The 19,090-nt window shown below is 36.6% G+C and overlaps 1 protein-coding gene across 2 annotated transcripts in view; it reads right to left on the bottom strand.

Moving 5' to 3' along the window:
- Positions 1-19,090, bottom strand: part of LOC105398198 (transcription factor SOX-5) — a 203,626-nt gene that overhangs the window by 55,068 nt on the left and 129,468 nt on the right. The window lies entirely within an intron of this gene.

The raw sequence follows: 19,090 nt of genomic DNA, 5'->3' as shown, positions 1-19,090 counted from the left end.
CTTCGGACGGAGGTGTCCGCTAACTAAGAAACCAGACAATATAGACCTCCGTCATTGGCCCAAGCTATCCTTGTCTGGGTGAAAATTCTATGGCATGAACGCTGAGCGCGGATCACATAACTCTGGTCGGTGATGGGGATGTGTGCTTCGAGATGTTAGTGACGTCACAAGATAAAGGATTCTAATTGGCGGGCGCTATGTGTGAGTACAATACAAACAAGCAGCGTCAGTGTGTGCGTGCATAGATGAGGTAGCGCAGACAAGAGTGTGGGTATAAAAGCGTCTCGGAGCGTCTTCATTGGTTGAACTAACAAACGAATTTCTCGAGCAAATACCCACTGTCTGCCACGGCGCTTTGAACGCTATTTGTGTTTCCAGTTGTAACGATAGACGACAGCTAATTGGAGTAATACAGTCTTTGACTCGATATCAACATCGGCTACCCTAAAGTTTGCGAGGTCTTTGAGGTTTAAAGTTTGAAGTGTGTAGCGAAGACCAGGTCCCAAATAAATTTTATAAATTTATTAAGAAAAGATTTCATAAGCGACGGTAAAAGTACAAACTTATAATATTAGACTTACTTTATACAATTTCATAAACCAACATTTGTGTTAGTTCTAAATAGTACCTACCAACATTTATACCATTATACATATACTTCATCACGTTAATAAAAGAAACCTATGACGATATCATTATTGTCATTGAAGACGTTTTAATAATTAAGAAGATGTTCGTCAAAGAGTCTGCAAAGTTTCAGGTCTCAAATTAAGTAATTGATAAAGTCAGGGCGGAGACTGCCGGGGGATTTTAAATATTCAACAGATATTTGTTTGCTTTTGAGACTTTTAAAAGTTAGGTCTATATTAAAGTGCCTAGGTATCCAATAACAACGTAGTTTATAAGAGATAGTAAAGTTATATATCTAGGTAATCAAATAACTGTTAGTGTCAAGAACAATAATTATCACAATCATTTTCTGTCAGTAATAAACTAATAACTTATTCTTCAATGTCTAACATTAGAGAATAAGTACTTACGTAATTCCAAACCTATCATATAAACTCCATTGCTATCAATCGATATAAATTGTAACCTTAGCATCCACATTAGCGGAGGATATAGCCTCATAACATCCACATCCCCCGCATCCATCTCGCGAGCGGCGCAAATGTCATCCACCAAGCCACGTCCAGAAACTTACACTTTATCTAAGATGGGACAGCAATTTCCTACGACTAATCGAAGGGAAACGGGACACACGCTACGATTAGTCCACAAGTGACCGTGCACTGATTAATTTCTAAACGGATTTCCGTGTATAACTCGTATAAATTAAGACGGTGCAGTGACAACCTGTGCAGCGTTCGTCTGTTAATCGAATGTCTTGACTCTCAGAGCGAGGCGGAGGAAGGGTAAAGATGGATGTGGGAAAGGATCAGTGTCCGCTTCTGATTGGCCTGTCTGTTAGCGCAACTGGTCTATGACGTTTTCTTATTTATATTTTAATATTAGCTTAATTGATTTTCCTTTTCAGAGGCCTAGGTATTTTACCATATAATACTTACCTATACCTACCACATGTATAAACAGGTATATTTTATCCCTTTTTTGCGTAGCTATCTAAAAATACCAGCTTGTCCAAAGAATGCCTGAAGCGAAGTAAAGCGAATTCATCGAAACTTCGTTTGCCGCCGGCCTCCAGGGGGCTAACTAAATATCAATAGCGAACAATTCTGTGCCGACGTGAATATAATAATGCAGCCTGGTAACACAGTGGCTCGGCAAATCGCGTTAGTGCCCGGCAAAGGGGAGGTGAGGCGTGGATGTTGTAAGATAGCGGTAGGACAAGGCATATTTGAAACATCATATTCACAACTAGAAGTATAATAATATAATTATGGGGACATGTCCCTTGAATTTCGTATTTTTTTCTTTTTATTAAATATCTAAGAGGTGTGTGCACTGTGCAGCCTATTCAAATTCAAATTCAAATCATTTAATTCAGACTCAAAGTCCATAAGTTAACACAATTAATATTCACAATCAAATTTAAACACAATAAAATACTTATACATAAATTTCTAAAAAATAATCAATGATATTAAAATAATATTTTGACTGCCGCCCTGTGTATCATGCTACGGTGGTTTAGGTACTGGCATTAAAACCTTTCCGCGAATGTGCTCAGGATAGTGTTGCGGCTGGCGCGCACCCGGCGCTATGTGCATTGCAGTAGAGCTAACCATTTTTTTTATTTGTAGAACAATTTGCGGATTAACTATACAAAAAAGCAGTAAATAGCAGCTCCAATAAGATGTTGGTAACAATGCTGGAATAAACCATACAATTTACCGCATCCAAAGGACAAGCATCTAATTTCGCACATCGTTGGGCCTAAACTAATTTCACGGGTTGCCGCTTAGAAAGCGACTTGTCACTAAATGGCGACCCCGCACCCGTGCGGACGTGGCCAAATTATATCAAATATTAACAATACTTTGTTGGCACTTTTATCTTATACTTACTAGTCTTTCCAGCTACCGTTAGGCAAGTCGCTATTTTACTGTGTTTTTATTTTTTAACCGACTTCGAAAAAAGGAGGAGGTTCTCATTGACTTTAAGGTTTTCATTTTATCCTGTACAGACACTCGTTAGAAGAAGCCTATATCTATAGCAATGTATGATTAAAGGCTAATAATGTACCTACATAGGTAACCCTTACACATTTAAACCATTTATTTTTTGCATTCAATTAAACAAGGTACTTGCAAGGAATTTATGCTACAAAATATTACCAAATCGTTTTTAATTTCTGCCATGTTTTCTAACAAAGTGGAACGGTTCAGCCGTCCATTCGAAATAAAACAGCTAAATAATTTTATTTATTTACATAAAATGGAACGTAATTATCCGAGACGAATGAAAAATACGATTTCATTCCGTTCCAGCTCCTTATTGTGAATAAACTTATTATAGAATAAATAATTCACTTACGCTTTCTTCGTCGACTTTTCTTTAGGAAGAAAAATCTTTTCCACCTTTCATTTGATTACCTCGCTTCACAATATTTTATTTTTTATTTATAATGTTGTATTTCTTATTGTATTTCGTGCAATTTTTATATAATGTTTAAATTGTGTTACTTGAAAGTATGTGTCTTATGAATTATGAATTCTACAGGTATTTTTGTAGAACATTCTAGCTAATTCTAATCGTTCAACCTAACCTGGATTTATAAGTGCCATCGGAAAATGGAGACACAAGTTTCATTACAATTTAATTTAAGAAATAAAATATTTAATGTACTTTATCATATATGTAATAAATAACTAAGACGGAAATTATACAGTCAAGAAACCGTCATAATGATGTTATGTGTTATCAACAAGTAAGTTAATATTATTAAAATCTTAATAACAAAAGAAACTTTTGTGATTACCAGCCAGTTGTATTGTATCAAAGAGTTCCAACGGCAAGGAGGCAATAATCTTATTTTGTTGTACAAAAATAATTTGCCCCGATTACTCCACCATGGCATTGTTGCACTCGCACCCTTCAGACAAATTGAAATCAGCTGTGCCCTATTGAGCAAATTTACATGTTTGTGTCAGGCGTTTCGAGCTTTGATTATTGTTTTTGCCTGCGCAAAAGGGGTGTCATAAGTTTGTCCTGTATGTCTGCTTGTGGCCATGTCCGAAACAGTTAGATTATTTTTTGCTGTCAAATGATTTTACATATCATAGTGAATTGATGAAAAGATAATTACTGTACCTATGTTAAACTAAAATCGCTACAGCCGATCAAAAAATATATGGATTTGGCATTATTGATTTATTTAATAGGTAGGTAACAGTATGTTACACACATTACCGAGAAATCCACTAAAATACTACGATTTCCGAACGCAGCTTTATTGAACTACAACCTGTCAGATTTCCCGCCAATTCGCACATTGTTCGCGCCACCGCGTGACGTCATTGTGCCCTTAATGGCAAGGAAATTAATAGTTTCAGTGTTGCCAACTTATTTCCAGGTCACCACAACCTCTACCATCTTTGACTTAAGGTGCATTTTGCGACGGGGAGGTTTACAGCCTATTTGCAGTCAACTATTGAGGGAGTGACGTGAATGGAGTTGCAAATCGTATTGTCGATTTTAAATCGATTTAGTGATTTATTGCTTTGTTAGTGTCGCAACATTGTTTCGTATAACAATTAACACTTGCGTTTGGCATATGCGCACGACTTAAGACATTTAATTTATATTCCTGATATGTACTGAAATCATAATTAGTATATTAGGAAAGAATGAACCATTAACTTACTTATCTAAACCTTCTTCTACTTTTAGCATTAGGCGACCCAGTAGGCGTTAATATTTATGATAATGAATCCAGACTTCAGGCAAAAGCTATGAAAGACCATAATGACAGCGTTTTACTAATACCTATAAGTACAGCGAGTGGTGACGTCACAAGTCTTCCTCCTCATAAACCGATTACAAGCCTCGTAGCCGTGGTGATTGCGGCATTGTAGTTGCGATATTAACCGTATTGTTTGTTACAAAATAATAATAATAATAGTCGCCTCATTACATCGCTGGGGTGTGAGGGATGACGCTCAATGTTGTGGAGATGGATTCGTTTAATGTGGACAATGTTTGGTAGAATTCTGGGCTGAAGAATGTTTACATTGATAGTAAGGTAATCATGATGATGATGATGAATTATGTCAATGATTCTATTTAATATAGGTAAGTTTATATAATATGGGTAATGATACAGATTATTTAAGAAAACATAAGGAGATTGCTAAAGGTGTGACGTGGCAGGCCTACATGGTTTCGTTATCAACGTCGATAAACTCGTTTAATTAGTATTTCTCCAATACCAGCGCCGTATTTATGGCGAGTCGCAATAAACGGAGGTGTGTCGTGTAAACGGAAATCACAATTTTACTATGCGAGGCCCAAATTTTCACATATTTATCTATTGAAACAGGAATCCGTCTCCACGCTAGCCTACCCCAAAACTCCAATGACTACTTGAGCCCGCCTTGTCGCGCTCCCGCTGGTAATTCATTCCATTGTCAGAGAGAGGGCCGAATGTACCGTCTGACGTAAGGAAACGTCGCGTCGCCGTCGACAGCCAGCGGCTGCTACACGGATTCGTTATCGACTTCGATCACAGCGCCGTATTTATGGCGAATCGCGATATGATGAAGTTTATTTATGTCGATAACGAGCCCGTGCAGAGGACCGTGGACCGTGCATCGAAAAGCGCGTGACTCGCCTGTGACTACCCTTTCTGGGATTACAGTCGTGAGAGTCGTGAGCATTACTGTATGTACATAAAGGTAAGTATACATATATATGTGATATCAGATTTTAATGGCGGTTTTCATGAAATATCTGCAAGGTGATAAAAAAAAAACGCAATTCCTTCGACTTAAGCTCGACAACATCTTTAGCCGACTGTACCAATCCTAATAGCCATACTTTTAACATCCCGGGTGAGTTTTCTTGTAAGTTGTAATTTTGCCGATAATCCTCCCCCCTACCCCCCACATGTTCCGCTCAATAGGGCCAATTGTGTTCGACATGTTTGTGTATTTTACTCTTGACAAGCTACGAGGGGTGACGAGTAAAAATTTATGTGTGAAATTAGAAAATTGCACATTAATATTTTCTGTTCAGATTCGTTACTTCGTAAATGTTTTGATTGTAAGATGTGCTAAAGACGTGCTTCTTTTGTGCATATCTAGGAAATCTATATTGATAATATTATTTTCACTCAGATGTCGGGTCTGTGTAGCGGGATTTTAAGGTAAGGTTTAAGCGCCACTAGCTATAAGCGAAAAATACGTATTATTCTTATAACCAGAACCACCCAAAAGGACGAAAATGTCAGAACAAAAGTATACTAATAACAAAATTTTCGACTACAGGAAACTCGGAAAATTGCTAGCTGCATCTGACTCGCTCATTTCGTTCATTCATTCATTCAGTCGGCGAAGTCGCAGTGACCTAAGGACGCGCGCACAATGGCGCTCTCATCAAGGCCTCTTGTTTAGGAAAATCGCCGACTGATCCCCACCTCCTTTGTGTACGCGACTTAATCCTTCTTTATACATAGACTGAGACAAATTGTGCCCAGAATAAAGAGGGAGCGAAAATATGGAAAATTATAGGCTTTCCGACAAGTAGAAAGGTCGTATTTGGGTGACAATGAGGCATGCAAAAGGTAATTTGGAGATGAATGGGATAATAAGGTTTTGACGTGACAATACGATGGATGAGACATGCGGAAATGATTAGAATTAAATAGCTTTGTTTTAAAAACTGCTAATCAAATAGGTATTATGTGTCACTGTTGCACATAGGAAAGCAGGTGAACCATTAACTACACTTCTTTAGTATATGATAATGATATCTTGCAGTCCCTAATCAGTTCTACTCAACTCTTCCCTACCTTTTATACGCCGGTAATTTAAGTTGAATTTTTCCTAGAATAATATTATGAAAGACGCCGTAAAAGAAAATCACGAACAACCCAGTGAAACTAAAACCACTGAAGAATTAAATTAGCCGGATAATGCAACGGAAAGAAACGTTCGGAACATAGTTAGCGGGAGTGGAGGACACAACAAAGCGAAGCCTCAAGGAGCTCTACAGTTCGCCAAATTACTCCGAAAGCTTCACCCGATACGAAAGAGTTTTTTGAGGGCCAGTTTTGTTGTTTCACTAGAAAAAAATACTTACTTGGAACAGGAAATATTTTTACTTCGAGGTTTAGGAAATTTCACTAGCTACACACGTACAGTAACAGCGGATATGGTGAAATTAAACAACGCACAACTACTTTATTTATAAAATAAGAATATAAAAAACGAAAACAATACATACTAAAGTCAACATGACAGTTTACTCACACTCAATGAACATAGGCCCCTTTATTTGAGACAAAACAAACAAGCGCGCATCCTTTGACAGTAACACAAACAATTGATGCAAATCATAAACAATGGCACATCCCAAATACTATCATCAAAGTATCCTCCTCGCATAATGAACCATTCATACTTGGAAACACGCAACCAACCATACGCAATAATTTTGTACAGACACCCCTTAGAATTGCAGTGTTGCAACTACCACTAAAACTCCAATCGATTCTGAATTCAAATCAGATGAAAATAAATGCTAGAGTCGACATGCAATTGAGAACTGATGTAATTCTCTGAGTAGTTCAAGAAAAAACAGATGACATCAAAGTGGCTGGATGTGTAAACGGTTTAGAGCAAACAGTGGCATGGACAATGTTTATTCGGAAATATTCGGGGGCGGCGATCATATCTGTCAGAGGGCTCAGTTCAGTTAGTTGGAGTTCGGAACCCTTTGACGGAGCAGATTAATTTGTTGTTTGTGCGGTTGTGTGCATAGATTTGTCATTAGTATACGAATATGCGATCATTATTTGAACAGACGGTATGAATATTGTACTATCATTTCCGTTGCAGTGGGGCTTCATTACAAATAAGTACGTAATGAAGAGGCCTGTTTATTCAACATTGATATCTAAATCTAGTTTTTACTTTTGATGCAATAAATAAAGTAATATCATCATTTCCTTTTTAAAATGCGTAACCAACTTTCGCTAAAATGCAAATGCAAACAGTAAGTTTGAACCTCATAAATTATGCGCACAATGCTACCGACATTAAAGTTTAAATGAACTGGAATTGTACAAATTGTCCACATCGGGAAAGTACTGAAACTCGGTTCAAAAATGGCAGCCAACAATTTGCACTCAAACCCATCCTAATGATAGCCGTACGTGATACCGCACGCATTGCAAAGTAATTCACTGTAATATTTTGATTAATACAAATGTCATTTTTTTATATTTAACAGCTTTAGGGTTTTGTGATATTAGAGTTTAATAAATAAATAATAAATATGTGGGGACATCTCACACACGGCCATCCGACCCCAAGCTAGGCAGAACCTGTGTTATGGGTATCGGACAGCTGATATATCTACACAAATACATAGATAGATAGATACTAAATATAAATATCAACACCCAAGACCCGAGTACAAATATCTGCCCCAGCCGGGAATCGAGCCCGGTACCTTCGGCATAGCAGTCAGGACCACTAACCACTACGCCATTCGACCGTCTGTAGAGTACCTACATATTTATGTAAAGCTACATAACACTATACTTAAATAGCAATACTACCTCTATATAACAAATTTTAAATTTTAAAGTACGGATGCTACGAAGTAATATAATTATTAAATGTGCCACAAAGGGTGGATTGGATACCCTTGTAATCAAAGAATATACTTTATTAGCCAAAACACCTGCTTCGCCCTTCCGAAAATTAATGGATTCAAACCTCCTGTACCGTTTTACAAAGAATAATTTGCTAAGTAAATGTACAGGATGGACAATCCTGTTACTCTCATTCAGATAGGGCACAGGGGGTTTGTTTAAAGAGAAAACGTATTTTAAATTAAAAGGGGTTTAGAGATTAGGGACCTGATGTAAATTCCATAGATTTTGTATACATTTTATACTGCTCAGAAATGTATGTGATGATCACTATTTGTTCTGTAACTAGAAAAATGGGTTGGGCTGCATTCGGGAAACTTCGTCACATATTCTCCTCGGCCATTCCTCAGAGCCTGAAGACAAAAGTCTTCAACCAGTGCGTCCTGCCAGTGATGACGTATGGTGCAGAGACGTGGACACTGACGGTAGGACTGGTCCACCGATTTAAAGTCGCTCAGCGTGCTATGGAGAGAGCTATGCTTGCGGTTTCTCTGATGGATCGTATCAGAAATGAGGTTATCCGTCAGAGGACTAAGGTTACCGACATAGCTGTCAAAATATGCAAGCTGAAGTGGCAGTGGGCTGGTCATATCTGCCGAAGAACCGATAACCGTTGGGGTAGACGAGTTCACGAGTGGAGACCACGAACAGGCAAACGCAGCGTGGGACGCCCTCCTGCCCGCTGGACTGACGACCTTAGGCGGGTGGCGGGTAGTGGTTGGATGAGGAAGGCCGAGGACCGAGTGTTGTGGCGCTCCTTGGGAGAGGCCTATGTCCAGCAGTGGATGATTATTGGCTGATGATGATGATGATGATGAACTAGAAAAATGCGAATGGTTTTGTTTAACTTACCTACCTACTATGATATTTAGGTATCACCATGAATTGAAGTCATGTAAAAAGATAATTTGCCAGTAGAAAAAACTGACAGAAACAATATAAGCAATCATTTTAAGCCAAACGAGACAACACACGAATTTCTAAACCACTTGAATGTCCTCAAGTTCAAGGAGTCCATTAAGATATAACATTTCAGTATCTACAAAGCAATAATCTAAATTGAGTCGGTCTTAGAGGCTAGGTTCCGGCTAAGATACTGACTGCTGAGTTATTCATAGCATTGCGAGAGGAATTGAGAATTATTGTCAAATCTTTGGGGTATTATGGAGAGCTTTTACACTGCGGATGTCCGAACTTTGGATGCGGTTGAAATGTTCCACCGAGGAATAACTTATACCGAAGTTAGACATAATTTTTTTACTTCATAGTTCAAATTATAAGATACTACGTCAAAAAGTGGGTTTAGCAAACGACTACCCAAAAAGGTCGCTAGATACATAGATATGATAGTACCTACTCAAATCAGGTAAGTACCTATACTTTAATTTGATGTGCATTACAGAATTTAATAATAATAAAAAGTACGTAGGTTTATATATAGGTAGGTACTTCTGTAAATATTAAAATTCGGCAGCCGTGTCGTATTTGCTTCGTACATGAATGATCTCTTGCGCTTTATCGAAGGAAATTGGAGACGATCGCCGGCGGCCCCAGGGGTCACACTTCGGTCTCTCATTGTTTATAAGATATAGTTCAGCGGGAACTCTAGTGCTAGGGTACTGTTACCAGCGCTAAATTTATAGATTTCATCGTGTACGGTATTATTAGTATAATAATTCTGGACCATTATTCAGAAAGGTAAATTGTATTATGAAACATTATTGATGATTTATTTCACATAGTGTGGCGTAACTTAACTTCCTAACGGTAAAAGCAAAGAAAACCAAAAATTCATCTTTCAAGCTTAAACGCAAAATTTACATAGGAAAACGTTGTATAAAGGAGAGTGGCCGAAACTCCGCGCCGAAATAATATCGAATGGTTCATATTTTATTCAACGAGTCGCCTCGGGTAAGCCACTACACCTTTGTGAATAATTTAGATGTTAGACACATATTATTTTTGTTGGGGACACGGTCTAGCCAAACTGTGTTGTTACGAAATAAATATTATTACAACGAATAAAAGGGTACACAAAATATTAAACGAAATGCATTATGAAATGAAACCAAGTACTATAAAGATGAAGCAGTTTTACTTAACAACGTAAGACAAACTTAAACAAGTTAAACATTGTAATGGTCAAACAATTACACTAACAACTGGAGCCGACAGCGATGACTACAAAAACCTCACAAAAGAGACGCAAACGACCGTCCATTAGTAAAAAAGCACGAAATCAAAACAGTGAACCATCAAACAAGCATAAAGCACACCGCAAGCAGTTAACCCGGCAAAGCGTTACAAAATTAAGACAGAAACGAGTTGTTCAAATTTACCGCTTCACGAAAGGAGGCGGTTGACAAAATAAACCGCAAATTGCGATTGTGACTCCTTGAAAGGGTTAATAGTAGTCTTAATGCCGTGGGATTGTGTGCAGACGGTGTAATCGAGTTAGAGAAAGCTGAGACTTGTTACTGCGGTAGATTGAGCTATTGTGAGCAGCCGTCTTGTGCCTCTGATGAGTTTAGTTATGTTGAGAAATAGGAGTGCGTGTTTAGATGTTCCGAACTAGCGGTTAAGTTGCAACGGGTCGGGATACATATAATACAAACTTGTGGTGTGTAATAAACATAGTAATATATTGGAGCGAGTAGTGCTGTAATTTTCCAAAGATTTGAAAACTAATCATTTTAGGTCCTTTAATCGCAAATTAGGGACTTAACTGGCCGGGCGTAGATGTCAATTTTCATTGCAGATAAAATTTAATATCAAAATCATAAATAGGAAAGTAAACTGTCAAAAGCTTGCAACTGCCTACGATTTAAGATAATCAAAATCTGTTTAGAGTGTGCAAAAAATTCGACTTTTCTTTTGATGCCATGAGTACGAAGGTATCCTGTAAAATGCGTAGAAGACCAACAAATGAGGCCGTCATCAATATTATATTACTAACAATAGTATTGACTACACAACTGCACAATGAAGTACGTCTAATCCGTGTGTTTGGGTTCAACTCAACAATATGTTGTGAAGCTTTTCCGTCAATGTTCGACGCTGAACAAAGCTGTGGGGAATTGCCGCAACGCACGAGAGACGGGAGATTATCTTACACTATATAACCTTTATTTAAGATTTGTTGTACATAAATTGCTAAGTTTTGTTGTTATACTGAAATAGATTTGGTAATAAGTTTGACGTAAAAAAATCCAGAGTTGTTCAGTATTTGTAACCTTGTTTGAAATATATTTAAAAGTTAGCTAGAAATACAGTTACTATGTACATTATTTAATTCAACAGAAATATTATAAAGGCGACTCTATAGAGGGTGTTTGGACCAAACAACAAACCTGCTGCTTTATTTGAGTCCAATAAGGCTCAGATGAAGTGGAATAATCGAGCCGACAAACACAGAGGGCTGGAGTGGTAATGTAGTTCCGATTCGATGCGAATTAGGATTCGATTGTGACACCGAGCGATTGGAATCGATTTATAGCGACGATGTATGCGGTTTAGGATCCGCACTCCCGAATATCATCGACATCACCAATAAAGGCGGCAGCAGGTAATAATGTAAAGACAAAACGAAAACATGACCTTAATTATGAGAGAAATTTTCGAACGAATCTTTTTTTTCGAAATGTCTTTTTGACATGTCGTAACGAATTGTTAAATTGCATCCAGGAGTCGCATCCACTCTTAACGGATTTTTACTTTATGTTCAGTAATTTCATCATAGAGCTATTTTACATGTATTTTTATCCACCACTCTGACAGGTATACCTAACAATTAACTTTATTGACCAAAAATTTCCGTCAACAGAAATAATGTAATAACGAAGAAAATATTGGAGATATTACTCAGTCATTAACTTTAGGCAGCGGTCTCACAATAGCCCTTGGCTCTTCAAAGGCTTTTGATGTGACAGATGAAACATAATCAATGGTTATCGAAAGAAAAACTTGTACTAGCGTTGGACAAAACATACCTTTTTGATGTTGGACTTTGTATGGCCTCCTCTGATCTACACTATAATGCTTTCAAGAAATTAAGCTTTGGAAACAAGCCATCTAATGTGGGAAGACAGGTTGATATGTGCGCTGTTGCAATCATTAGATGAAAAATACACGAAACTGAAGTGGAATTTTATGAGGAATCAAATATGTGAGTTTCATTTGAGCCATATTATAGCGGAATAAATGTGTGATGGCATTCAAATTATGTTTTCACCTATGGTTTTGGCAACATTTCTTGTGTAAAAACAAATGGTTTATTAAATTTGCTCATACATATCTACATAAAGCGATATTGTTCTTCACAATGTATGATATGAATTCAGCGAGCATATGGAAGCAATATAATTGCAGTATTATTTGCATTCTCTTCTAAATGACACAATTTCTAACTGGCGCAATAAAGAGGATTACAAAGTTATAGAATTGTGGTATTTCGGTGTAATGATGTAAAATTATATGCGGTACTGAGGAAACGACAAAATAAATGAGAAAAGGATGTTGTTACGAGATTTAGTTTCTTTGAAGAAGATTCACTTGAATAATCTTTAGTTGTTATACGAACGCAATGCGTTCTAGATTTTTTCCTACAAATTAATCACCCAATTAGTTGATGTCAGATAAACGGAAACTCATTTTGGAGCTTCAATATCTCAACATTTTTATTGTAATAAATACATGTCTGTATTATTTAAGACAATGCTTTACTGATATTTAATAAAACATTAATGCCATGATGACCCGGAAAGTTATGATAATAATATCATTTGCTACGGTAAAAACAAGGCTTCCTTGTTTTGATTTTTGTGATTATCCGTAATTTTTTATTGTTTTTTTTAACTAGGTCCGTTATTTTATGTAAACATGACTACCCTTTCAAACTGAACTCAATATTACAATGTTAAATTGGTGCCACGATCTAAAAACTGTTGTTTTATAAACTGCAATAATACACATTATCACAATTGACCCAAATTATTGACAATAATTTAAATGATAAAACCACAAAATTGGAAACAATATTATAGTTCAGTGACAAAAAGTTTAAATTATCTGTGGGTCAGTGAGTTCGGGCGTCCATCTGACCCATATTATTTTAAGATCGCGTAGAGACCAAATTGGGACCGTGTTATCTGCAACGTATTTTTGTAACTTTACATAATCTCTGATTGCATTATTACATTATTGACAAATATCTTTATCACAGCGCTGTTAATTTTTACTTAGGTAAGTGGTTAAGTATATTTTATTATTAATTTACTTTCTAGCAGAAACTAATATACAAACAGTAAAAAAACGTACTGGCAGTGGCAAGTTAGAAGTTGAACTCCTCCAGATTGCAGACAATGCGTGCGTAACACAATATTTTCCAACAAACGCAGATAGAAATTCCTCAGAAGGTTCGACAAAACGTTTAAAAAGACTAGCAGCGATTGTTGGAGGCTGGTTGAAGCATCAAAGCGAGATGTTATTGAATGAGTCGCGTCATCGGACTAACCGAAGGGTTGGACAATGTCGACGGGTCAAACAAAAACTGCCAACACAATGCCGAGTGGCCCAACAACAGTGGCTGCTCATAAATCAAGCTCCGACAAAAGTAACAATAGTATTGAGGGTACCTTATAAGAGATCTTAGCATTGTATTTACTCTTTGATGTTCTGTAATAAAACCTTTGATTAATATCGTATAGTGTTGTACTTGGACCAGTTGGTATGCAAATAGTGGAGGTACAAAAGACGGAGCTCGGAGCGGTAGTCGGGTCACACGTGCTTGGGGAGGCCAACAAAAGAAACTAATGCTACATCCTCGTACAATAGCCCTTTATTCTTATTAGAAAATTCAGTAGACAGCTTGACCGATTGGATTCTTCCAAGGATTGTAAAAAAGCATTCCGCTTAGTAACCATCAACGTTTTTTTTGCAAAAGATTTATTGTAACAGACTTTACTGTACTGAGTATTATAAAATATTTCTAATCAAGTAACAAGAGGTACCCAAATGTTTATCCATAATGCCTCAGAATTGCGTTATCCATCAGGACAACCCTTTTGTCCTTTGGTTGATAAAGTCCTTGACCGCGTATTGTGCTCGGACATTGTGGTCCACAAAGAGCGGCGCGATTGAGTCTTGCTGCGAATTTCATGCCTCAATCTTTGTATTCAAACTTCAACCTTCCGAGTCATTACGCACGTTCTTAACATGTTTTATTGTACTCTCCTCTTCTTTAAGGTCTAAAATTTTCTTTGTACTTGTGAGTACAGTAGGTACGCATACCGAGGCCGCTTTTTGTACGCTCTTAGATATAAAATTTGTTTATTGTGTGTTTTTTGTTATTTGCTTTTATTTTATTAGATAGCTTCGTCTCTATTGTCTGCGCCCGCGTGATTGGCTTATGATGTTTTTGTGTTTCGTCTGGTGTAGCTTCTGTAATGTTTACGTCATCAATACTAATGATTTCAAGTACAATAGTTATTGTCGTTTCATCGGGTTCGTTTGTGGGTTCAACAGTTTTCAATCGTCATCGCTTTTAGTTAGAATTTTATTGCTATCGATGTGAAATATTTTATTAAAAGTCAAAACGTGTGTAGCTTTGAATCGTATTGATTGATTAGTTGCCACTACAAACAATTTGCATATTTAAAGATATTATTCAAATGAGACAACTTAAGAAGTTCACTGCTAGTATCTCTCGTTCTATGGGAAAGTTCACGATGATATAGATGTATGTAAATTTTAAGTTCAAATTCGTTAACTAAAAATAGTGATAGCATTCAATTAATGATTATTGGAAGAAAAAGATGGTGTAGAATTTCGAAGGTGAAATAATTTAGTATTTTCGCATAGATACAACTTATTGGGACTTGTTTTTAATGACCATTTCACATTTTATTATTCGACACAAATGTTTGTTTCTTTGCAATCATAAATACGTGTTTATGGGGACCTCGACCTCAAATACTGTTTGGCGTCCGTTGGTCTGTTAATTGCAGGAATCTAGAGGTATGTAAATAGATATAATAATATAGGTAACGCCTATTACTCATATAAAGTGCACATAGTAGAATTGTTTTTTGTTTTAACTAGGTAACTAATAATAGGTAAGAGTATTTTTTTCAATTTCATCTTTAAGAATATGAATTGGAGGTTTTGATATGCTTTATCATAATATTTTAAGACTTATGCCATGAAGACTGGTATCGTAACTAACACCCTCCCCATAGTCCCCATATGAAGTATACCTGCAACACATCTCTATAGGTATATAATAATATATATTATATTATACATAACTGATCTAAAATCGGAAACAAACCAGCCATAAAATATTGTTGCTGAGACAATAAAACTCAAGTGCTCTGACCCAGTGTTAGTAGTGGGGAAGTATTTTATTCTTAGATTGAATAACATTTTATTACCTTTCAAGCTTTTAATCTAAAACAACAGACTGAAGATTTCTATTATACTTTGAAAACGAAACCGTAGAAAGAGTGGATCCCAAAGCAACCACATGAAATTGTTATGTTTCGCTCGCGTGCCTTCATAACGCAACAGGAGCTTAGTTGAATAAAAACAAATAAAAATTTAAGGCAGCATAAAATATAAATGTAACCCAACAATGCAAACAAGCAAGATGAAGTGCGACAGTTCACGCATCATTGTGTTATGAAAAATATGGCGACGATGAAGGCGCAAGATAAAGTGGCGAAATTGATTGCATATCTTCACAACTTAATGTGCCAGAAATTATTGAAATAACTCATTTCAAAACAACAGCGTCTATCTTTGCCTAAAGCGCGTCTGTCCAGTAAATCAAGAAAGAACAATGTGGTTTCCTCGCAATGAATTATCCTTTATTATAGTTTTTTTTATGAATTATCGCCTGGGTCTGAGGTGTTTTCTTTTGAAGCTGCAGAGACCGCATCCATCATTTTCTGGCGTGTTATTGTTCAGATCTTCTGAATTATGTTGTGGCCCAAGGAAGGCGGAAAAGCGTATACATTACGTAGTTAATGACCATGTTATTACATATCGATGGTGAAAATATTATTGCAGGTTAAGTCGTCTGAAAGAAAATGCTATTAGCATTAAGTTCGCCTATGTACACGTTAATTTGTTATGCAATAAGTTGCGTTTGGAGAAAATGTTGATCTGAGGCCTGTTTTCGATGACTCCGGGCATTTTCACCACTTGTGAAAATTGCAATTGCAAAAGAAGTAATTCGTGATAATCAACAAAGAGAAAGAACTTATTGAAATTTTCATTAGCTGTTGATCTTGAAAACGATTGCACCAACTCGCTCTTTCCGCCCGTCACTTGCTCCATCTACAAACCCAAAGGATTGTTAGACATTAGTCACACGGATTTAGTTTTATTTCATGAGAATAGCTCGTTAGTACGGATTATGGAACAGCATCTTCGAACCCTTTGTGATGAAGAAGACATGAGCAACAGTATTAAGAAGTCTTAAGGGATTCCAAAGCATTCCACAGTGATTAATTAAAGCAAGTTCTTTGAAGAAATACGGATATGCATAGCAGTTGATACCGATGAGGTGCTAATAATGTACCGATAACTATTAATTTTAAAGTAGTACTTCCTTGGTTTTAATAAAACTGAGAAGTAAAGGTAAATGTATACAGTGTGTTTTAAATGTAGACCAACTGAAAGGGGGATGAGTACACAATTATTATTTTTCATTCAGATTATAATGTTTCAGTTCGTTTCGTACATTACTATGACGTAGAACTCTCCAATTGAACCACTTATTTTCAAAAAGTTTTAAAACCATAATTTTGATCATAAATACAAGTTATGAATCTGTATTCTCCCCACCTCGTATCTACATGAGAATACAAATTATCACTTCCGCTACTCCATTTTCGGTGAGTGGCATCAGTTGTCACCGTGACATCAAAAGGCAAAACGGCCATGTAAAATACAACACAATAAAACACTCGACACTAGAACCGCATCAAAATCTATTCACAGAACTAAATCCTGATTTAAATGCGAAGAGATCCCTCAGTATTTTCATTAAAACATCTGTGAATGAGATCCGTAATATTCGCGTCGCAAGCGCAACTGAAATAAACCAAAACTCGAACGGAAACGATGTTATATTATTAGGACTATACAATTCTATTATTTTTATTTAGATTAGCTCATAAATCTAAGACGGGATGGCAGCTTCTCTTTAATGGCATGGAAAATGGACAAGATATGCAATATCGGAATTATTATTGCAGCAATTACAATGTCTAGCAATAAAATAGATAACGTTATGGTATTATGAAACTGTACATATTAATTTTACACTTACATCCAGTAGCACTTTAATATTAAAAGTGCTCTGATGCCTCTGATGCTTGGCACATGAAAGTGAAATTATTTTAAAATGTGTAAGTAATATAATAAAAAAACTATCTAATGGTCCAAAATGTAGCAGTGTAAAGAAAGATGGTGTTGAAGAAAGTATAAAGGAAGTTGACAGTAAAACTAAATAGACAATGAAAGAGACAGTAAAAAACGTCCTCAATAACCCAATAAGATCTGAAGAGGCAGCGGAAGCTCTAATATTGGCGACTGGAGGCCGGCCGTGGCGGCCAGCGCTGACAATATTAATGTCTTATTGTGAAACAATGAACTGAATACGCTGTAATATTAATAATCCGCGGTAGGTCGAGTGAAATATGTTTTCAGACCTAATGGCATCGGTACAGTGACGAAGTATAAACTCAAACACATGTTTGGGCTGTAATAAATGACATTGAATGTCTCTTTAGTATTTTTGCCCGTGATGATTACCGATTTAGCTTTTATTGTACCTAATTTTAGATTTATCTAAATCTAGGGACAAATTAGTTTTTTTTTACCAACAGTTGCATTATATTTTTGCAGAAAGGTGTATTTTTTGCCACTAACAGAAGGTCTGCAGATCATAAGAAGTTCATCAATCCTGAACAACGCATTCGCATATTCACTCTAGCGCAGAACAAAAACTGTTAGGCTTCCGAACAAAAACTCCCACATATGCATCTTAAATGTGGAGCAAAAAAAGGTTAACAATATGCCTAATCTACAATCCATGTCACAGGCTAAAGGTTACGGAAGGTTGAGCAAAAACTCAACACAAAACACAACGTGTTTCATCCAAATCGACCATATTAGAATCTATTCTTCAGTTAAATTTGATTTCTAACTACATCCAGATAAAGGTTAATTTAGAACATCACGTATTTTCCCATAATACGAGAGCATTATTGTTCTTTACCTTCAAGAAGTGTGACAACGGATTTGGTAGTTTTTTTCTTCTTAATTCACATGTGGCAATACTGGATGCGACCCACATGTGCCAGTGTCATGTTCCAAGGCGTAATGATTGCTCTTTAAATTTTTGGTCGTCCAAGTTGTTTGCTTTTTCAAAATTTCGAACTTTTACTTTTGATCTTTCTGTGCAATCGGATATGCCATTTGTTTGTTCATTAACTAGCTGCAGGTGATATCTATCTGTCTTTCTTTTCATATGACACCCAGGTACATTTCCTAGTGCTATTTATAATGGACACGGGTCGTTGGAATTAGTTATGAGTGGACAAAAGAAAATCTTGGCATGGTCTTACAATAGATTTATTTTACTATTTAATTAATTGGCTATTGGACTTTCTTAGATCGCTTATTATGTAAATTATTCCTTGCCTGATTGCCGACTACAATGACCTTAGGAGCTAATAATCT

The sequence above is a fragment of the Plutella xylostella genome, chromosome 14, assembly GCF_932276165.1.
Source record: "Plutella xylostella chromosome 14, ilPluXylo3.1, whole genome shotgun sequence".
Lineage (NCBI taxonomy): Eukaryota > Metazoa > Arthropoda > Insecta > Lepidoptera > Plutellidae > Plutella > Plutella xylostella.
Note: the sequence above shows the minus strand (reverse complement) of the source record. Positions and strands in the feature narration are given on the sequence as shown.